Source organism: Symphalangus syndactylus, chromosome 3 (genome assembly GCF_028878055.3).
Source record: "Symphalangus syndactylus isolate Jambi chromosome 3, NHGRI_mSymSyn1-v2.1_pri, whole genome shotgun sequence".
Lineage (NCBI taxonomy): Eukaryota > Metazoa > Chordata > Mammalia > Primates > Hylobatidae > Symphalangus > Symphalangus syndactylus.
In genome coordinates this window covers 115,669,685-115,694,682 of record NC_072425.2, presented here as the reverse complement: position 1 = coordinate 115,694,682, position 24,998 = coordinate 115,669,685, and positions in this window count along the sequence as shown.

Genomic DNA, 24,998 nt, shown 5'->3' with positions numbered 1-24,998 from the left:
TCAATATATACACATAAACAGAATTCAAAGCAAAAAACATATGATCATCTCAATAGATGTAGAAAAAGCTTTTGATAAAATCCAGAATCCCTCTGTGATAAAAAACCCTCAACAGACTAGGCATCAAACGAACATGCCTCAAAATAATAAGAGCCATCTATGACAAACACAGAGTCAACATCATCCTGAAGAAACAAAAGCTGGAACTGTTCTCCTTGAGAACTGGAACACGATAAGGATGCCCACTCTCACCACTTCTATTCAAAATATTACTGGATGTCCCAGAGAAATCAGGGAAGGGAAAAAAAATAAACAGCATTCAAGTAGGGAAAGAAGAAGTCAAATTATTTTTCTTTGCTGACAATATAATTTTATACCTAAAAAACCCTAAATACTTGGCCAAAAATCTCTTATAACCGAAAAACAACTTCAGTAAAATTTCAGGATACAAAATGAATGTACAAAAATTAGTAGCACTTCCATACACCAATACTATTCAAGGTGAAAGTCAAATCAAGAAAACCTCATTTGCAATAGCTGCAAATAATTGAAATACCCAGAGATACAGATAACCAAGGAAGTGAAAGATCTGTACAAGAACTACAGAACTCTGCTGAACGAAATTAGAGATGACACAAATAAGTGGAAAAACACTCCATGCTCTTGAATTGGAAAATCCAGTATCATTTAAATGGTTGTACTGCTCAAAGCAATTTATAGATCATATTAAATTACTAATGTCATTTTTCACAGAATTAGAAAAAAGATTCTAAAATTCATATGGAATTTTTTAAAAGTCGAAATCACCAAAGCTAGCAATCCTAGGCAAACAACAACAAAAACAAAAACCATCAAAGCCAGAGGCATCACACTACCTGATCATACTACTTGACTTCAAATTATACTATAAGGCTACAGTAATCAAAATGGCACGGTACTGATACAGAAACAGACACACAGACCAATGGAACATAAGAGAAAACCCAGAAATAAAGCCATAGACCTACAGATGTCTGATCTTTGACAAAGTAAACAAAAGCAATCAATGAGGAAAAGACTTCCTATTAAATGATGCTGGGATAACTGGCTAGACATATGCAGCAGAATGAAACTGGACCTCTGCCTTTCACCATATAAAAAATTAACTGAAGATGGATTATAGATTAAAATGAAAAACCTCAAATTGTAAAAATCCTAGTAGAAAACCTAGGAAATACCCTTCTTGACATTGGCCTTGACAAGGAATTTTTGGCTAAGCTCCCAAAAACAATTGCTACAGAAACAAAAATTCACAAGTGGTATCTAATTAAACAAAGGAACTTATCCACAGCAAAAGTAGCAGTCAATAGATGGAACAGACGACCTACAGATGAGAGAAAATATTCACAAAGTATACATCCAACAAAGATCTAATATCAGAATCTATAAAGAAACTTAAACAAATCAACAAGCAACTCAACCCCATTAAAAAATTGGCAAAGGACATGAAAAGACACTTCTCCACAAAATGGCATTCAAGTGGCCAATGAATATATGAAAAAAAGGCTTATAATCACTATTCATCAGATAAATGTAAATCAAAATCATAATGAGATACCATGTTACACTAGAGAGAATGGCTATTAGTAAAAAGTCAAATAATAACACACGCTGGTGAGGCTGTGGATAAAAGGAAATACACACTGTTGGTGGGAATGTAAATTAGTTCAGCCACTGTGGAAAGCAGTTTTGCGATTTCTCAGAGAACTTAAAAAAGAGTTTCCATTCAACCCAGTAATTGTGTTGCTGGGTATATCCTCACATGTGTATGTATATATCCAGCACCATTTATTGGGATATAAATGGTGCTGGGAAACTGGTGCTAGGATTTTCCCAAAAGTGCATAAATAGTTCTGTCAAAAAGATACCTGCATTTGTATATTCATCACTTTGCTACTCACAATGGCAAAGACATGGAATCAACTTAGGTAGCCATCAATGGTGAACTGAATAAAGAAAATGTGATATATATGCACCATGGAATACTACACAGCCATGAAAAAGAATAAAATCATGTCTTTTGCAGTAACATGGTTACAGCTGGAGGCCATAATCCTAAGATAATTAATACAGGAACAGTAAACCAAATACCATATATTTTAACTTATAAAGGAAAGCTAAACATTGGGTACTCATAGACATAAAGATGGGAACAATAACACTGTGAACTGCTAAAGGGGGAAGGGATGGAAGGGATTGTGGTTTGAAAAACTACCTATTATTGGGTAGTATGCTCAATACCTGGATGATGGTACCCAGACCCTAAACCTCAGCATCACACAATAAACCCAGGTAACAAACCTGCCTGTGTACCCCCTGTATATAAAAGTTGAAATTATTTTTAAAAGATGACATGCAACAACAGCAGCAATCACAAAATATTAAAACACAAAATATAGACTTAAGACAGCTTCTCAAAGTACAATCAAAATATTAGGTAATATAAACTTAAAGGAGATGAAACAGGCAATGAGCAGTGAGACTGAAAAAATAAAATTGAATAAAGAATAATTTAAAACAAAAGGGATGCTTTGAAATTCTTTTTTTTTTTTTTTTTTTTTTTTTTGAGACAGAGTCTCACTCTTTCACCCAGGCTGGACTGCAGTGGCACGATCTCGGCTCACTGAAAGCTCCACCTCCCGGGTTGACGCCATTCTCCTGCCTCAGCCTCCCAAGTAGCTAGGACTACAGGGGCCTGCCACCACGCCCGGCTAATTTTTTGTATTTTTTTAGTAGAGACGGGGTTTCACCGTGTTGGCCAAGGTGGTCTTGATCTCCTGACCTCGTGATCCACCCACCTCGGCCTCCCAAAGTGCTGGGATTACAGGCGTGAGCCACCGCTCCCAGCCAACGCTTTGAAATTCTATACATTTTTCATGAGTGGGCTACAAATTTGGCACTGATATATTTAGTGATCGTTTCTCCTGTTCTTTAGTGTTATTCTACTATAATTTCAAATGTTATATGTATTAGGTTGTTTTAAAATATTTGTTTGTAGAAATCCCAGAATAACACATTTCCGATTATTTGAAGGAAGCAAACAGGTGTAAAAAAGGGTAGACCCAGAGGTCTTTGACCAAATCTGAAAGACGGATTGACTCATTTGGGAAAAGTGGTGGTACTCAGTAAAGTACTGTGCTTCATAACCTTCTTAGTGCAGGTAATTTTACAAATAAGGCAGTAAAAGATGAACTGAAACCACAAATACAATCCAGTGAAGTATCAAAGAAAGCATAGAAAAATGTGAAATTACTAAAGGCTACAGAAATTACTTAAAATATTGTTTTAGTCCTCAATTCCAGGGATAACTTTCAATTTCAGGCTATGTGCTTATTAATTGATTTTCAATTATAACACCTGCCATATAGAGTTTAGGTACTTTATTAGCACAATAGAATAAAAGTTAAAATCCATTATTTAAAAAATGTGTACCTTATTCAAATTAGAATACACCATTTGTCATAGATGATGTAGCCATTTATGTGAATATCTTCAACTTTGTTACTTCATGTATTTTATATGCAGAGAAGTCTTTGTAATACATTTTATCCAATACTGCATAAAATTAAATCACATTTTCTAGTGAGTTTTTAATATTTCAGCAGTACCTAATAAGTAATAAATTAAAACTAAAATTGAGTAGTTATTAAATCCACCTTTATTTCTAAAATAAAAATTTATTAATCCAAAGTAAAATGCTACATAAATTAGCATTTCCACTTTAAAATAATTTTTAAAATCTTCACTATTTGACCATACGTGTCTTCTTTGATGTGAGTATATTAAGACTCTTTTTAAAAATATGAATATTTGGTTTCAAGAAACTATCAAATTACTATATTTCACCTAACAGTCCACATAGTTAAAGACAAAAGTTTAAGAAAAAGTTTTTTTGGCAGGAGACTAATTATTTCATTGAATTTCATGTTTACCAATTGATTATTTTTTTCTCTGAATGACTCAGAAATTTCACCCCAATATCAGAAACAATAGCCCTAAATTGGAACGTTATTGATAGTGGGACATTAGAATCTCTAATATTTACATGTGCATTGATTATTTTACAGGCTTGTCTTGGAGGTATTGCTGGTTTGGTTTCAGACTATTGCCTAAAGCTAATATTGCAATAAAGTGACTCACACAACAGATTTTTTGGTTTCCAAGTGCATATGAAAGTTATGCTTACATTATAATATGTTAAGTTTGTAATAGCATTATGTCTTAAAACAATGTATACACCTTAAGTAAGAAAGACTTTACTGTTTAAAAATGGTAAAGATCATCTGAGCCTTCAGTGAGTCATCATCTTTCTGCTGGTGGAAGGTCTTGCCTTGATGTGGACAGCCACTGACTGATTAGGGTGGTGGTTGCTGAACATTGGGGTAGCTGTGGCAATTTCTTAAAATGAGACAATAATGAAATCTGCTGTAACTACACTTCCTTTCACAAAAGATTTCAATGTAGCATGTGATGTTTTTTAGCAACATTTTACCCACAGTAGAACTTCTTTCAAAAGAGGAGTTAATCCTCTCAAACCCTGCCACTGCTTTGCTGAGAAAGTTTATGTAATCTAAAACCTTTGTTGTCCTATCAACAATGTTCATAGAATCTTCACTAGGAATAGATTCCATCTCATGAAACCACTTTCTTTGCTCACCTAGAAGAGGCAATTCCTAATCTGTTCAAATTTTATCAAGAGATTACAGCAATTTGATTACATCTTCAGGCTCCATTTCTAATTCTAGTTATCTTACTATTTCCACCATATCTACAGTTACTTCTTCTACTGAAGTCTTGAATGCCTCAAAGTTCTCCGTGAATGTTGGAATCAACTTCTTTTTAAAATTCCTGTTAATATTGATGCCTTTGCCTCCTACAATAAGTCAAATGTATTCTTTTTTTTTTTTTTTTTTTGAGACGGAGTCTCGCTCTGTCGCCCAGGCTGGAGTGCAGTGGCACAATCTCGGCTCACTGCAAGCTCTGCCTCCTGGGTTCACGCCATTCTCCTGCCTCAGCCTCTCCGAGTAGCTGGGACTACAGGCGCCCGCCACCACGCCCGGCTAATTTTTTTGTATTTTTTTAGTAGAGACAGGGTTTCACCGTGGTCTCGATCTCCTGACCTCGTGATCCGCCCGCCTTGGCCTCCCAAAGTGCTGGGATTACAAGCGTGAGCCACCGCACCCGGACTCAAATGTATTCTTAATGACATCTAGAATGATGAATCGTTTCCGGGTTTTCAATTTACTTTGCCCAGATCCATTAAAGAAATCACTATCTATGGTAGCAATGCCCTTATGAAATGGATTTTTTAAAATAATAAGTCAAAATTACTTCTTGATCTATGAGCTGCAGAATGGACGTCATGTTAGCAGACATAAAAACAACATTCATCTCCTTGTAGATCTCTATCAGAGCTCTTGGGGGACAAAGTACATTGTCAATCAGCAGAAATATTTTGAAGATTTTTTTTTTTTTTCTGAGCAAAAGATCTCAACAGTGAGTTTAAAATATTCAGGAAATCATGCTGTAAAACAGTTATCCTCTAGACTTATTGTTCCATTTTTAAAGCACAGGCAGGGTAGACTTGACCAATTCTAAAGGACCCTAGGATTTTCAGAATGGTAAATCAGCATTGGTTTCAACTTAAAGTCGCCAAATGCATGAGCCCCTAACAAATGAGTCAGCCTGTCCTTTGAAGCTTTGAAGCCAGGCATTGGTTTCCCCTCTCTTGCTATGAAAGTCCTGGATGGCATCTTCTTACAGTGACAGGTTGTCTTGTTTACACTGAAAAAGCTGTTTAGTGTAGCCACTTTCATCAATGATCTTAGCTAGATCTTCTGGATAACTTGCTGTAACTTCTACATTAGCACTTGCTGTTTCACCTTGCACTTTTATGTCATAGGTGCAACTTCTTTCCTTAAACCTCATGAGGCAACCTCTGCTAGGTTCTGCCTTTTTTCTGCAGCTTCCACACCTCTCTCAGTTTTCATAGAATTGACGAGAGTAAGGGCCTTGCTCTGGATTAGGCTTTGGCTAAATGGAATGTTGTGGCAGGCTTCATCTATCCAGAACACTGAAAGTGTCACCATATCAACAGTAAGTCTATTTGACTTTTTATTATTTGTGTGTTCACTGGAGTAGCACTTTTAATTTCCTTTCAGAACTTTTGCTTTGTATTCACATCCTGGCTAACTGTGACACAAGAGGCTTTGCTTTCAGCCTACCTCACTTTTGACATGTCTTTCTCACTGTTTTATTATTTCCAGCTTTTGATGTGAAGTGGGAGATGTGCAACTCTTTCATTTGAACGCTTAGAGTCCATTGTAGGGTTGTTAATTGGCCTAATTACAACATTGTTGTGTCTCAGGGAACAGGGAAGCTCAAGGGGAGGCAGAGAGATAAGGGAACGGCCTGTCAGTGGAGCAGCCAGAACACACCTGTTTATAGATTCAGTTTGCCGTCTTATACGGAGGCAGTTCATGGCATCCTAAAACAATTACAGTCGCATCATCAAAGATAACTGATCACAGATAAACATAACAGATCTAATAATAATTTATTATAGATCTAATAATAATTTAAAATATTGGGAGGATTTCCCAAACACGACACAGAGACAGAAAGTGAGCAAATGCTGTTAGGAAAATAGCACCCATAGACTTGCTTGATGCAGGGTTGGCACAAACCTTCAATTTGAAAAAACTTCAGGCCGGGCGCGGTGGCTCACGCTTGTAATCCCAGCACTTTGGGAGGCCGGGGCGGGCGGATCACGAGGTCAGGAGATCGACACCACGGTGAAACCCCGTCTCTACTAAAAATACAAAAAAATTAGCCAGGCGTGGTGGCGGGCGCCTGTAGTCTCAGCTACTCGGAGAGGCTGAGGCAGGAGAATGGCGTGAACCCGGGAGGCGGAGCTTGCAGTGAGCCGAGATTGCGCCACTGCACTCCAGCCTGGGCGACAGAGCGAGACTCCATCTCAAAAAAAACAAAAAAAAAAAAAAAAAAAGAAAAAACTTCAATATCTCTGAAACGAAATAAAGCAAAGCAGAACAAAAACAGGATACCTGTACTGATTTATTTTATCGGTAGATGTTTATTATAATTATTGGAATGTGATAGATGCTGGACTTACTGTAGTGAACAACAAATGCTGAATTTCATGCCCAAGAGATATTCATAACAGGACATTATGGGCTGCAGGCATACATTGGAGTCCTAATCTCCAGTACCTCAGAATGTGACTGTATTTAGAGATGGAGTCTTTAAAGAGGTAATTAAGTTAAAATGACTTTATTAAGGTAGACCCTAATCCAACCTGACTGGTGTCCTTTAAAAGAAGAAGAAATTTGTACCCAGCCAGATAGAGAAATGATAATGGGAGAGGACAGCCATCTATGAGCCAAGAAGAGAGGTCCCAGAAAAAACCAACCCTCCTAACTCCTTGATCTAGAGCTTCTGGCCTCCAAAACTATGAGAAATTGAATTTCTATTGTTTAAGCCACCCCTTCTCTTGAATCTTAGTAAAGCAGCCCTACAAAACTAATACAAGTATATAGAATGTGTTATTTGCTATGCTACATAAAACACAGTCTGCCATAAGCTGAACAAAAAGGGGCACTTAACTTGGACATAGAGGCAGCATGATGAGCATGCAGTCATTGCAGTCAAACAAAGATTTGTGCTTAGATGGGTCCTGGGATTGATGTGATGCATTGCTGTCACCAACTTAATTTTTTTTTTTTTTTTTTTTTTTTTTTTTTACCAAGGAGGCTCACATTTTTATTTTGCACTGGGTTGCACAAACTATGTAGCTGACCCTGTTTGAATTGTGGGCTTACAGGATACATCCTAGATAAACTTAAGGATGAGTAGATTAGCAGAACTAATGTGCTCAGCACATTGATCATACATGTGAGTCCTTAATTGTGAATTGTGTGTGTATGCGTGCATGTGTATATGTGTGTGTGCGTGTGTGTGTGTGTTGGAGGGAGAAGGAAATATTAAGTTAAATGAAAACAAATACAGTAATTTAAATTCAATTTCAAACATAATCCTAGATATACTGACAAGAAATTGATTTTCAGCACCGTATTTTTCTTTCAAGATTGGACACATAGAATTAAAACTGAGGAATAATTGTCCATCCAGCAAATTTTAGTGATGTAAAATTTATGAGGCTGTTGTTGGAATTAAATGACCTACCACATGTAAGGTACGGTGTGCATAATAGCCTTCATACTCTTTATTTACTCTCCCTTTTATTTATTTTCATAATTGTGAAATTTTTATTGCACTCTCCAATTTTAGCTTCTTACCAAAAAAAAATATTTTTAGAGCATAAAGATTTTAAAAATCCTTAGCCCATTTCCTCATTTTTCAGGTTGGTCAATCAATCCCGTCTTTGTATATATCATTAATAGAGCTTTTAGAAACAGAGGACAGAGAAAATGCATGTGAGGTGATTGTCAAAGAAATAATACACTTTCCAAATTGTGGCTCCTTAGATTGCAAGGGTTTACTGATTTTCTTATCAAAAATCTGGAATATCATTTTGGAAGCTTCAGGACAAAATTAATTTAAAAAATTTTGAAAGATGAGACCAACAGAGATAAGGAGAATTTTACTACAAAGTCATGAAAGCAGAGATCTGACTGGTGAGTATTGAAGAGTATAGCAGTGTATGCATTATTATGCCCCCCAAAGTTTTTTTTCCAAACATAACTTTCAGGCCTCAGTTAGCATGGATTTACAATACAAAATTACATGATTATTCCCACATTTCAGTCATTTAGGCTCTGTGTATTTTACACCATTTATCACACCATATTAAAATTGACACTAACACCTCATTTTATTGCTAGGTAGAGAACTTCTAAAGAATAAGATTTATGTATTTCATTTATGTTTCCTGAGTACTTAGTTCAGTGTCTAGCAAATAATGACTAATCAATGAATAGATTTTGAATAAATGCAAAACTAATGGGCATCTAGATGGTTCTATGGCATTATAATTCAACGAGGGCAATCTATAAAAAAACATGAAAGATCACTCTAAGGAGCCATATATTTTTAAAGGAAATTTTATATTTAAAATGAAAATAAAATAAACATCTCAAACAAAACATAATTTTGAATACTGTTTTAGAAGACACTATTAACTACTAAATATGTATCATTCGAAGTATGTTTGAAAGGGCAGAAATTTGTAACACTCGCTATTAATCAGAGGTGTTTTGAATCAAATGATTCTACTTACAAACTATACAATTAGAATCTGTGTATATTAAGTAAGTACAAAAATGCTTCCTGCTGGTTACTAAATTGCTTTGTCAAATGAGTATATTTCATTTCTTTGAAACAAATTTATAAAACTCAGTTTAGAAAAACACATAAAATAACTTCAAAGATGTGTTACTTGGAGAAAAAAAGAATGAGATTAATTCAAAAACTAAATTCAAATGATTTTTAAACCTACTTGAGATGAATAATTGCCTTGGAAAATAGAGTTTATACAATCTGATTATAGCAGACAGGTAAGAATTTTAGAAAGAAACATAAGAAATATCATACAAAACACATGCTCACAGATTATTATATAAATAATAAGTTAATGTTAAGACAATTCCCAATTGTTGAGAGATACAAATCTCCAGATTGAAAAGGCTCACTGTGGCCGGGAGTGGTGGCTCACGCCCAAACCCTAGCACTTTGGGAGGCCAAGACGGGCGGATCATGAGGTCAGGAGTTCGACACCAGCCTGACCAACATGGTGAAACACCATCTCTACAAAAAATACAAAAATTAGCTGGGCACGGTGGCAGGCGCCTGTATTCCCAGCTACTCAGGAGGTTGAGGCAGGAGAATCTCTTGAACCCGGGAGGCAGAGGTTGCAGTGAACCGAGATTGAGCCACTGCCCTCCAGCCTGGGTGATAGAGCGGACTCCATCTCAAGAAAAAAAAAAAACAACAAGGCTCACTGCATGCCAGCACAATGGACCTTAATAAAATCCACAGTTAGGCACCACTGAAGGTGGTGCAATTTCTGGTGTATATTTGAAGATAGATAGATATGCATATATAGAATAATAGATTATTGATGGATGGATAGATAGATGGTAGTATAGATATATAAATATATCATCTTTTATTTTATTTATTTATTATTTATTTGTTAATTTATTTATTTTTGAGACAGGGTCTGACTCTGTCACCCAGGCTGGAGCACAGCAGCATGATCTTGGCTCACTGCACCCTCCTCCTCCCAAGCTCAAACCATCCTCCCACATCAGCCTCCCAAGTAGCTGGGACTACAGACACACGCCACCATACCCAGCTGATTTGCTTATTTTTTTGTAGAGATGGTGTTTCACCGTGTTGGCCAGGTTGGTCTTGAACTCCTGAGCTCAAGCAATCTACCCACCTTGGTCTCCCAAATTTAATATATATTTTTAAATATTATGTAAGCATATACATATGTATATAATACATATTTATTTAAATATATATCTCCAAAAGTGTAAAAGTGCTGACATGATACCACAAGTAATCTTGAACACATTATTTTTTTAATGTATGAATGGCATGTCATATTTTTTAAAATTAAGTACTCGTGTGAATAAGTGCAAGAAAGTAATTGCTTATCAATAGCATATACATTCAGAATCAAGAATGATGGTGATGTCAAAAAAACCACAGTTTGCCCTAACGAGTGGCTAGATGACTGAGACCTTTGCCTTCTGACGGCTCAATGTATGCAAACTTTGTTTAATGTGCAGAATTTTATTTTATTTTATTTTATTTTATTTTATTTTATTTTATTTTATTATTTTATTTTTAGACAGAGTCTTGCTCTGTCTCCTGGGCTGGAATGCAGTGGCTCCATCTCGGCTCGCTGCCACCTCTGCCTCCTGGGCTTAAGCAATTCTCCTGCCTCAGCCTCCCGCGTAACTGGGATTACAGGCACTTGCCACTACACCTGGCTAATTTTTGTTTTCTTAGTATAGCTGGAGTTTCACCATGTTGTCCAGGCTGGTCTTGAACTCCTGACCTCAAGTGATCCACCCGCCTCGGCCTCCCAAAGTGCCGCGATTACAGACGTGAGCCACTGCATCTGGCCTAATACACATAATTATTAATAATATTATATACAATTACCTTTAGACTACATGTATAAGAGAAATACAAAGCATAAATTTTTTGTTTAGACTGGGGTCTGATGCCCAACATATTCAATGTATATGCAAATATTTCAAAAATCCAAAATAACTCAAAATTCGAAAGATTTCTGGTCTCAAGTATTTTAGATAAGGGCTACTCAAATTGTGTTATAATATGTTATACATTATCTGAACCTGACATAGGATGCAGTGGTACTCAAACACCTAATAATAGAAAACACCTGGGAAGCACATTAATATATTTAACATTTTGGTTCTATTTTAGGCCTACTGAATCAGAATCTCAAGAAATAAGCATAGAAATCTGAATTACAGATATGTTTTGGAATCTATTTACAATGGGAAGGTTTTAAATATTTTTGAGCATGGACAATAAAGGATTATTTATGGAAGACTACTATGACAATAATGAATAACATGTATTAGCCATGGAAGAAAATGCTGTTTTGGCATTATTCTAGAAAATATTGAATGATTCCTTTAAATGGAGGGACTGTAGCTATGGAGAGGTGAATCAGGGCAAATAGAACATAAATAAAGAGAATCAGCAAGATATAATGATGGAAGTCAGATCATTTATAATATTTCCAAAAGTAATCTTTTTATTGAACATTAATTATTTTCTGAGGTATTCCCTGAGTAAGATATAATTATGTATAAGGTCTGAACACTTTTTGATGTTCTTAAGTGATCGCTGATACAGGTTCATCACTTCTGAACTGGGATTAGCATATTTTTTACCAGCAAATGTCTAGACACTTGGGTGATATAAAATACAATTTTCAGGGAGATACAGCTTTTGAAAATTTACCTTGTCAGTGTATCAGTTCAGTACATTGCTAGTGTAGGAGACCAGATTATGCCACCCCAAAATATGCCTCTTTTGCAATGAAGACTATTTTGAGCTGAAAGCAATTAAGAAAAAGCAGATGCAAGAAAGCTCTCTGACCTTCATTTGCCTAATATCAAGACATAAATTTACACGGACAAAAGGTATTACTCACCTACCTCCTACAAGGAGGAAAAAGGTTAACCACTCAAGGCAACTTTAGACCCCCATGGGCCTGAAGATGACACCAGAGGGATCTACATTAACAAGGTTCACTAACAAGCCTTTATCTGCCATTTAGCTGTCACAATGCGTTGCCCCCAGAGAGATTCATAGTCCTTTTTCTTTGTCATATCACTTCTCTAAAAGTTTACTGTTCTTTTTTTTTGTTCCAATTGAGAACTCATGAGGGGTAAAGAATTATTTTTTCTCCCCTATAGTTATTTCAATTCAACAACTACAACAATAAAACGGAATATGTAAAGCACTATGCTAATCATTAAAGATCCACTAAGTAAATAACAATCTCTTGTCTCCAGGAAAGTATAAACTACATATAGTTTTAGAAATATCTATTATTTGTGATTACTTGTTTTGCAAAGATAGAAAATAAAGCCAAATTAAAGAGGGTCTTGAATTCTGGCTCAGAAGTTTGTACCTAATTTAGCAGACAATGAAGAGCATTAAAGGACAATGAGCAAGGGAGACATGTCTACATTGCTCTTTTGGACTGTTGTGGGGTCGGGGGGGGAGGGATAGCATTAGGAGATATACCTAATGCTAAATGATGAGTTAATGGGTGCAGCACACCAACATGGCACATGTATACATATGTAACAAACCTGCACGTTGTGCACATGTACCCTAAAATTTAAAGTATAATAATAATAATAAAAAAAGGAAGCTCAAAGTGATAAAACAAAATTGGGCAGAGAAGGAAAAGGAGTTGCAGCCAGGTGCGGTGGCTCATGCCTGTAATCCCAGCACTTTGGGAGGCCAAGACAGGCAGATCACATGGTCAAGAGCTCCAGACCATCCTGGCCAATGTGGTGAAACCCTGTCTCTGCTAAAAATACAAAAATTAGCCAGGCATGGTGACGCACACCTGTAGTCCCAGCTATTCGGGAGGCTGAGGCAGGAGAATCGCTTGAACCTGGGAGGCAGAGGTTACAGAAAGCTGAGATCACAACACTGTACTCCAGCCTGGGCGACACAGCGAGACTCCATCTCAGAAAAAAAAAAAATCATAATAAAATACGTGATAATCAGATGTCTCAGATCAGCATAGTTATAATTGGAAGAAAACAGAAGATAGGTATCAATTTAAAATATATTTCAGTTATAAAATATGCATGATTGACACATGGGTGGGGTTTGGTATGCAAATGTAAAGGAAAACGTAAATTAACATAAATCCAGAGATCAACAGAAAAGAGGTAAATGAAAGCCTCCAAGAAATTTGGGACTATGTGAAAAGACCAAACCTACGTCTGATTGGTGTACCTGAAAATGATGGGGAGAATGGAACCAAGTTGGAAAACACTCTGCAAGATATTATCCAGGAGAACTTCCCCAATCTAGCAAGGCAGGCCAGCATTCAGATTCAGGAAATACAGAGAACGCCACAAAGATACTCCTCGAGAAGGGCAACTCCAAGACACATAATTGTCAGATTCACCAAAGTTGAAATGAAGGAAAAAATGTTAAGGGCAGCCAGAGAGAAAGGTCGGGTTACCCACAAAGGGAAGCCCATCAGACTAACAGCTGATCTCTCAGCAGAAACTCTACAAGCCAGAAGAGAGTGGGGGCCGATATTCACCATTCTTAAAGAAAAGAATTTTCAACCCAGAATCTCCTATCCCGCCAAACTAAGCTTCATAAGTGAAGGAGAAATAAAATACTTTACAGACAAGCAAATGCTGAGTGATTTTGTTACCACCAGGCCTGCCCTAAAAGAGCTCCTGAAGGAAGCACTAAACATGGAAAGGAACAACCAGTACCAGCCACTGCAAAAACATGCCAAATTGTAAAGACCATCGAGGCTAGGAAGAAACTATAGCAACTAACGAGCAAAATAACCAACTAACATCATAATGACGGGATCAGATTCACATATAACAATATTAATGTTAAATGTAAATGGGCTAAATGCTCCAATCAAAAGACACAGACTGGCAAACTGGATAAGGAGTCAGGACCCATCAGTGTGCTGTATTCAGGAAACCCACCTCACGTGCAGAGACACACATAGACTCAAAATAAAGGGATGGAGGAAGATCTATCAAGCAACTGGAAATCAAAAAAAGGCAGGGGTTGCAATCCTAGTCTCTGATAAAATAGACTTTAAACCAACAAAGATCAAAAGAGACAAAGAAGGCCATTACATAATGGTAAAGGGATCAATTCAACAAGAAGAGCTAACTATCCTAAATATATATGCACCCAACACAGGAGCACCCAGATTCATAAAGCAAGTCCTCAGTGACCTACAAAGGGACTTAAACTCCCACACAATAATAATGTGAGATTTTAACACCCCACTGTCAGCATTAGACAGATCAACGAGACAGAAAGTTAACAAGGATATCCAGGAATTGAACTCAGCTCTACATAAAGTGGACCTAATAGACATCTACAGAACTCTCCACCCCAAGTCAACAGAATATACATTTTTTTCAGCACCACACCACACCTATTCCAAAATTGACCACATAGTTGGAAGTAAAGCTCTCCTCAGCAAATGTAAAAGAACAGAAATTGTAACAAACTGTCTCTCAGACCACAGTGCAATCAAACTAGAACTCAGGATTAAGAAACTCACTCAAAACCGCTCAACTACATGGAAACTGAACAACCTGCTCCTGAATGACTATTGGGTACATAATGAAATGAAGGCAGAAATAAAGATGTTCTTTGAAACCAACGAGAACAAAGACACAACATACCAGAATCTCTGGGACACGTTCAAAGCAGTGTGTAGAGGGAAATTTATAGCACTAAATGCCCACAAGAGAAAGCAGGAAAGATCCAAAATTGACACCCTAACATCACAATTAAAAGAACTAGAAAAGCAAGAGCAAACACATTCAAAAGCTAGCAGAAGGCTAGAAATAACTAAAATCAGAGCAGAACTGAAGGAAATAGAGACACAAAAAACCCTTCAAAAAATTAATGAATCCAGGAGCTGGTTTTTTGAAAAGATCAACAAAATTGATGGACCGCTAGCAAGACTAATCAAGAAGAAAAGAGAGAAGAATCAAATAGATGCAATAAAAAACGAAAAAGGGGATATCACCACCGATCCCACAGAAATACAATCTACCATCAGAGAATACTACAAACACCTCTATGCAAATAAACTAGAAAATCTAGAAGAAATGGATAAATTCCTCGACAAATACACCCTCCCAAGACTAAACCAGGAAGAAGTTGAATCTCTGAATAGACCAATAACAGGTTCTGAAATTGTGGCAATAATCAATAGCTTACCAACCAAAAAGAGTCCAGGACCTGATGGATTCCCAGCTGAATTCTACCAGAGGTACAAGGAGGAACTGGTACCATTCCTTCTGAAACTATTCCAATCGACAGAAAAAGAGGGAATCCTCCCTAACACATTTTACGAAGCCAGCATCGTCCTGATACCAAAACCTGGCAGAGACTTAACCAAAAAAGAGAATTTCAGACCAATATCCTTGATGAACATTGATGCAAAAATCCTCAATAAAATACTGGCAAACCGAATCCAGCAGCACATCAAAAAGCTTATCCACCATGATCAAGTGGGCTTCATCCCTGGGATGCAAGGCTGGTTCAACATACGCAAATCAATAAATGTAATCCAGCATATAAACAGAACCAAAGACAAAAACCACATGATTATCTCAATAGATGCAGAAAAGGCCTTTGACAAAATTCAACAACCCTTCATGCTAAAAACTCTCAATAAATTAGGTATTGATGGGACATATCTCAAAATAATAACAGCTATCTATGACAAACCCACAGCCAATATCATACTGAATGGGCAAAAACTGGAAGCATTCCCTCTGAAAACTGGCACAAGACAGGGATGCCCTCTCTCACCGCTCCTATTCAACATAGTGCTGGAAGTTCTGGCCAGAGCAATCAGGCAGGAGAAGGAAATAAAGGGTATTCAATTAGGAAAAGAGGAAGTCAAATTGTCCGTTTGCAGATGACATGATTGTATATCTAGAAAACCCCATTGTCTCAGCCCAAAATCTCCTTAAGCTGATTAGCAACTTCAGCAAAGTCTCAGGATACAAAATTAATGTACAAAAATCACAAGCATTCTTGTACACCAATAACAGACAAACAGAGAGCCAAATCATGAGTGAACTCCCATTCACAATTGCTTCAAAGAGAATAAAATACCTAGGAATCCAACTTACAAGGGATGTGAAAGACCTCTTCAAGGAGAACTACAAACCACTGCTCAATGAAATAAAAGAGGATACAAACAAATGGAAGAACATTCCATGCTCATGGGTTGGAAGAATCAATATCGTGAAAATGGCCATACTGCCCAAGGTAATTTATAGATTCAATGCCATCCCCATTAAGCTACCAATGACTTTCTTCACAGAATTGGAAAAAACTACTTTAAAGTTCATATGGAACCAAAAAAGAGCCCGCATCGCCAAGTCAATCCTAAGCCAAAAGAACAAAGCTGGAGGCATCACGCTACCTGACTTCAAACTATACTACAAGGCTACAGTAACGAAAACAGCATGGTACTGGTACCACAACAGAGACATAGATCAATGGAACAGAACAGAGCCCTCAGAAATGATGCCGCCTAGCTACAACTATCTGATCTTTGACAAACCTGACAAAAACAAGAAATGGGGAAAGGATTCCCTATTTAATAAATGGTGCTGGGAAAACTGGCTAGCCATATGTAGAAAGCTGAAACTGGATCCCTTCCTTACACCTTATACAAAAATTAATTCAAGATGGATTAAAGACTTATATGTTAGACCTAAAACCATTAAAATCCTACAAGAAAACCTAGGCAATACCATTCAGGACATACGCGTGGGCAAGGACTTCATGTCTAAAACACCAAAAGCAATGGCAACAAAAGCCAAAATCGACAAATGGGATCTCATTAAACTAAAGAGCTTCTGCACAGCAAAAGAAACTATCATCAGAGTGAACAGGCAACCTACACAATGGGAGAAAATTTTTGCAACCTACTCATCTGACAAAGGGCTAATATCCAGAATCTACAATGAACTCAAACAAATTTACAAGAAAAAAACAAACAACCCCATCAAAAAGTGGGCAGAGGACATGAACAGACACTTCTCAAAAGAAGACATTTATGCAGCCAAAAAACACATGAAGAAATGCTCATCATCACTGGCCATCAGAGAAATGCAAATCAAAACCACAGTGAGATACCATCTCACACCAGTTAGAATGGTCATCATTAAAAAATCAGGAAACAACAGGTGCTGGAGAGGATGTGGAGAAATAGGAACACTTTTACACTGTTGGTGGGACTGTAAACTAGTTCAACCATTGTGGAAGTCAGTGTGGCAATTCCTCAGGGATCTCGAACTAGAAATACCATTTGACCCAGCCATCCCATTACTGGGTATATACCCAAAGGACTATAAATCATGCTGCTATAAAGACACATGCACACGTATGTTTATTGCGGCACTATTCACAATAGCAAAGAGTTGGAACCAACCCAAATGTCCAACAACGATAGACTGGATTAAGAAAATGTGGCACATATACACTATGGAATACCATGCAGCCATAAAAAATGATGAGTTCGTGTCCTTTGTAGGGACATGGATGAAACTGGAAAACATCATTCTCAGTAAACTATCACAAGGACAAAAAACCAAACACCGCATGTTCTCACTCATAGGTGGGAATTGAACAATGAGAACTCATGGACACAGGAAGGGGAACATCACACTCTGGGGACTGTTGTGGGGTGGGGGTAGGGGGGAGGGACAGCATTAGGAGATACACCTAATGCTAAATGACGAGTTAATGGGTACAGGAAATCAACATGGCACATGGATACATATGTAACAAACCTGCACATTGTGCACATGTACCCTAAAACCCTAAAGTATAGTAAAAAATAAAAAAATAAAAAAAAAATTTAATAGGAAAAAAAAAAGAGGTAAATGGTTTTATTGTGTCTGTTTTACATTCACAGGCAGGTTAACCATGAAACTAGTGAAACTTAAGCTTCAGAAATACTGAAAAAAGGGGCTTCTTTTGATGTCTTATGAAAGGACCTAGAAATTTGTTCCCCAAACCATATGTTTTGTACAATTTTTAAAAGTGAGATATTTTAATCACATTCAGTTAAGACTGCTGCTTCTTTCCATTCTGACTTTCATTTTATCAAACATGTTGGGTAATGTCAAATGGCTGCAGGCATTTTTATGATCAGCTATGGAGAAGCTCACTTGCTGAAATATTTAGTTTAAATTGTATAGAATATATTCTCTTGCTTCACTGTCGGTTTCCTGTATAATTGAGTTATTCCTGCTCATCTTGGTATTAGAATGGCTTCTAGGATTACATGTACTTCCCACTTGGCTGATTCAATCAGCATCAAGATGGAGAAATGCAAAGCCAGATATATGATTCAAACATACTCTTTGGAATTTGTGGGGGATAAAAGAATAAAGTATTTGAAATGCATGGCCCTGGAAGACAGTCTATGGAAATTCTACCTATCTGCAGATTTGTAAAATTTTAAGCAGTGGAGTTAATATTAATTGATGATATGAAAATGGAAATTTCCACGTTTGATAAATATACTTGATCATGTAGCATATCCAGCTATAAAAAGTACTAAATATTTATTCGTTCTTAATAGAGGTGCATTATTTATTAATCTTGTTGATAAGCCATTTTAAGTGCAATTTGGAAAGATGTTTGGAGCATTTCAATAAAACGAGTGAGAAATTACTGGTGTCTGATTTGGACATAAGAGGGAAACTTTTAAAAATAACTCTATTAGATAATGTATTAAGCAGTTAAATGCTCATTAAATAATTAATTAAAAACAGAAAATTCAGATTAATATGATTATGAAGGACTACAAGTAAGTAGAAACAAGCAATAAATACTTTGATATGTATACATAAATTATAACCAAAATAATGGATACTGTCAATCCAGCAACTCATTAAAGTAAATTTGAATGAATGGATGTGTTTTTGCATTGTTTGATAATCCAATCAACTAAGAGGAATGGACTACATGGACACTGGAAACATTTTAAATCTCTTGATAAGACAAAGAGATTTATATGTAACAAAATAGTAGCATTGATGAAGATAAGATAAAACTCAAATATTCCCATATATTATGTACATTGACAACAAACTGGTTAATAAGTAATAATTCAAAGAGACTTAAGCAAATTCACAGAAAAACTTGAAAACTTTAAAAGTTTAGTTTACCTAAAAACACACTTGAGAGCATTTTCCCAGTTTGACAATCCTATAAATGTAACTGAAGTTGCCAATAAGTAGTGAAAATGAAAATAGCATTTTTTTTTTTTTTTAGACGGAGCTTCACTCCTGTTGCCCAGGCTGGAGTGCAATGATCTCGCCTCACCCCAACCTCCACCTCCCAGGTTCAAACGATTCTCCTGCCTCAGCCTCCTGAGTAGCTGGGATTACAGGCATGAACAGCCATGCCTGACTAATTTTGTATTTTCAGTAGAGACGGTGTTTCTCCATCTTGGTCAGGCTGGTCTCGAACTCCCGACCTCAGGTGATCCACCCTCCTCAGCCTCCCAAAGTGCTGGAATTAATCCCAACACTTTGGGAGGCTGAGGTGGGCCGATCACGAGGTCAGGAGTTCGAGACCAGCCTGGCCAATATTGTGAAACCCCATCTCTACTAAAAATACAAAAATTAGCCAGGTGTGGTGGTGCATGCCTGTAGTCCCAGCTACTTGGGAAGTTGAGGTAGAAGAATCGCTTGAGCCAAGGAGGTGGAAGCTGCAGTGAGCCGTGATTGTGTGACTGCACACCAGCCTGGGTGACAGAGTGAGACTCCATCTCAAAGAAAATAAAAATAAAAATAAAATAAATAAAAAAAGAGGGCAAGATATATGTTTCAAGAAAATCAAGAGACTTAGGACAAACGTGTAAATTACTTGGATATTTTTGGAGATTAATACCTGATAGTATGCGTACTCTATGGATCTTTAAAACATGTCTTTAAGAATAACCTACATAACATTCACGTATCGTAAGTACATAAAACTATTAAATTTACACGCACACAATCACCGTCAATGTCAAGATACATAATACATCCAGTTTTCACAGTTACTCCTTAACTCCCAGAGGTAATCACTATTTTAACTTCCATCAAAAATTAATTGTGCTTGTTAAACTCGCCTTTTGCTACTAGTTCCTTGAAGGATAAACTTCCATGTTTGTTTCACTACTGGTTTCCAAGAATCTCAATAACTATTGGCTGGGTGAAATATTAATGAAACATTTTTCACACTTAATAGTTAATTGGGTCTTGCTTTAAAAACAACAACAAACTGTGTAATAACATAGACTACTTGTCTCTAGCTTGAATGTGCTTGTGTCTATGTTTGGTATTTGCGCGTGTGTGTGTTATAAACCTGTGAATGTGTGTTTGTGTGTGTGTGTACATGTGTGAACTGGTACCCTGATACGTACATTTTCTCAAGTTGAAAGTCTAATGAAAGCAGAAAAAAATGCACTATATCTAATTGGCCTGGTTTATCTCTTCTTTATAACCCTTTAGTAGAATATGTATAAAATTATTAACTTAATTCTTTCAGATTAATTCAGAAAGTCTTTTTTGAAGACATAAGTTTATAGGCATATTGGGAAGTGTGAGAGCATTAGAAACAGTTGGAAAGGGAGAGAAGTGAACATCCAAATTGGATGAAAGGAACATCCCCAATATAAGCCCTGGAAGAAGCAGATTATATAGTGTAAACATATATTCAGGTGTGTGGGTAGGTGACAGAAGGGAGGGAAAAGACAAATACGGAAAAAACAAAATTAAGGTCAAGGGCAAACAGGTATGCTTAGCCCAATATGAATTAGAATGAAAGGCTAATGAAACATGATTTCAGTGGAAAATCATAACCAAATAATGGAGGTCTTTTATAATTGGGGAAGAGCCTTACTTCTTTTTTTTTTTTTTTTTTTTTTTTGAGACGGAGTCTCGTTCTGTTGCCCAGGCTGGAGTGCAGTGGCACGATCTTGGCTCACTGCAAGCTCCGCCTCCTGGGTTCATGCCATTCTCCTGCCTCAGCCTCCCAAGTAGCTGGGACTACAGGCACCCGCCACTACGCCTGGCTATTTTTTTGTATTTTCAATAGAGATGGGGTTTCACCGTGTTAGCCGGGATGGTCTTGATCTCCTGACCTTCTGATCCTCCCGCCTCGGCCTCCCAAAGTGCTGGGATTACAGGCGTGAGCCACCGCGCCCGGCCAAGAGCCTTCCGTTTATCCAGTTGGTAAGAAAGAAAACCTATATGTTTTTGACCTATATTTGTTTTGTTAGGGGATCCTAATTTGTGGTGCTTTAAACAAATACTTCATAAGTGCCTTCCTCTGCCATGCCCCTTTTGTTGTTCTTTTGCTTTTATTTTTGCTTTGGTGCGTGATATCAAATAAACACTATCAACACAATCCATTATTCCAAGATATAAAGCAGTGTTATCATTTTTATTTTATGTTTCCCCGAAACATCTGAATTACTGCATTTTCCTTTATGATTCCAGTGTCTGACTGCAATCAGAGCAGTCATCTGAACTAACTCCTTGTTGGAAGTGTTTTTCTTGTTTTCTCATTGAACCAGTAGTTCTCCTTGCTACCTTAGGACTTAACATAAATGATGAGAGCAGGAGGCTGCTAAAACGTAGATGTTCCTCAGTTAACAATCAACAGCATTTACTTTAATCTTTGTAAACTAAAAAGACAGTAAACAGCAATATCTCTTTCTCTATATTCCAAAACAAGAATCTCCATTTTTCAGGGGCACCTTCTGGAGCTGGCTATCCAATTAACCTTTAACAAAGGGGGTGACATGATGTTTTTATCAAATGATTCTTATTCCAGAAAAATGACTGGCTCAAACTCTAACTCTGTAATTTGCTAAATCTGTAACTTGGGTAAATTACTTTACTTCCTAAGTGTCTTCCTGTATAAAATGGAGATAATAGTAAAACCGATTCCAAGGGCTGCAGTGATTATTAATTGAGGTAATTCGTGTGTCAGTGTTGACAATGTTGCTCAAGTAATTTCTGTTACTTTTCCTTATTTCATTTGGTATTATACTGCTTTCTCTGTCTCCTGAAAGTTTTTCTCCTCATTTCATTTCCTTTCATGGGCCATCGATTTTCAGATTACTTAAAATCTATTACAAGAAACCAGTCTTCTGAAAATTTAGATATACCCATCCTACATCATGCAAGCACAGCTCATAAATTGCTGCTTTGCTGTTGATTTTTGCATTCATGCTGGCTTGCTAGACAAATCTTTATCTTCTTTAACTTTCTTGGCACACAAAAAATACTACAGTGTGTTTCAAATCAGAGATCTATGACTTCCTTAGTGTCAATTTGAATAAATTTGCACCCAGTGCTACTGAGACTACTGTTCAGATTATTCACTAAAATGGACAGTTTATCACAGTTAACTTCAAGCAGCCTTAGAGCTATATGAATAATAGTAAAATTTAAGCTTAACTCCAGATATTTAGACCTTAGGCAGACATATTATCCACGAAGTTTATGGAGTGTGCCTTGATGGAGAGGAGAAGCAATTGGTGTCATTATCTAGACTCTTGGAAAGGTTCCAGGAATGCTCCAGAAATGTATAAATCAACATGCTTCTTCAAACTATGCAAATGCTCATTTTTTTTCTAGTTCAAGGGCCTTCATCCTTTTGAAGAAGAAGTTTATTTTATTTTAATTCTAAGTTGTCAATATCTTGATCATTTGGACTCATAATCTCACATCTTTTATTACCTCAGTGTATTACAAAAATTCAAAGATAATACAGGATTTCTGAATATTTATTTGTAGTGGTTTTATTAAGTTCGCCTCTCACTTTCTAAAAATAAATAAGAAGAATGGTATTAGCCAGGTCAATATGCAGTCATGTGATCCTTGGCAATGGGGATAAATTCTGCAAAATGTGTCATTAGGTAGTGTTGCCATTTTGCAGACATCACAGAGCATACTTACACAAGCCTAGATGGTATAGCCTACTACACACCTAGGCCATACCATATAGCGTATTGCTCCTAGGCCACAAACCTGTACAGTATATTACTGTTTGGAATATTGTAGGCAATTATAACACAATGGTAAGTGTGTATCTAAACATATCTAAGCAGCAAAGGTCTAGTAAAAATGCAATATTATAATTTTAGGGGACTACCATTGTGTATGTGGTCTATCCTTGACTGAAAGGGAACGTGACTATTCAAAATTTTTGTTTCGTTAAAGGCTATGCTAAGTAACTTATATTAAATGCTTCATTTAAGTCTTTCGGATCATCTCCATAGTATTTAACTAAGATTAACAGACAATAAGTCCCCTAGAGGTATATGCTGAAATTATTAATACATATGAAGGAGAAGACTTGAATTTTTATTCTAGCTGGATTGCAACTTGTGTGATCATTCTCTTTCACAGAGAGCATAAGTTTTAAAATTACACAACATGATTTTTTTTCTCATCTTCAAAAGGAATGAGCTAGACTATATGTTATTTCCTTTGAACCTAAATTTCTAGTAGATCATACAGGTAATCTAGTAACTTTAAAAGGTAAATACATTTATTGTTGTATAATCCGTTTTTTAGAGGTAAACCTTGATATCAATAGTAAAACTCTTCCAGAAAAGTTATTTATCTTTTTCTTATTTCTGCACCTAGGGAATTGGCAGCTGCCTTATTTATTATTTCGTTCCTAGTGTCTCCCACAAGTCTAGTACCTGAAGGTACTTAATAATCATTCTTTGAATGAATCAGTACTCAACTGACTACATCTTTTTTTAGATGTTCAGTCTCTGCAAATATCTTAAAACAGCTTTCATGCCCTGGATTCTCCCTATGAATCATATTTCCACCTTCTAGTTTAAATATACCTGTTTTTTAATGATCACTATATGTAGGCATGACTTAACAGAAAGCACATTGAAATCAGGCTTTAGTCTAGCTCAGTAAATTAAGTATAACCTAAAGCAACTTATTAAATATTTCTTAAAATGTTGCTACAACAAAATACCATAAACTGGGTAGCTTACAAACAACAGAAATGTATTTCTCACAGTTCTGGAGTCTGAAAAGTCCAAGATGAAGGCACCAGAAGATTTGGCGCCTGGTGAGAATCATTTTCTGGTTCATAAATGACACCTTCCTGCTGTGTATTCACATGGTGGATGGAGTAAACAAGCTCCCTGGGGCCTATTTTATAAGAGAACTAATCCTGTTCATGAAGACTTCTTCCTCATGGCCTAATCACCTTCCAAATGGCCCCAACTCCTAATGAGATCACATTAGGGATTAGGATTTTAGTCTATGAACACAGCATTGAGACCACAGTAGCTATACAATATATACCACACTATACACTTTACATCTGGTAACAGATTTATTCTGACAACACTACTTGAATTGTTTATTGCTATCAGTTTTTAAAATTATTTGATAACTTTCTGAAGTCATTACTCTAAACGCATACTTGGCATTACTTATTCTGTCAAAAATGTGGTGTTGAGACAGGATCTAATAATCTAGGAATTCCTGTACTTAATAGAATACTGTAGATTTCTCACAGGGTCACTTCTATTACTGAATATTAAATATATATACTTTGTCTACTACATTTCTCAGATCTATTAGCCTAGAAATCTGATCAAAAAATAAATTAAAAAT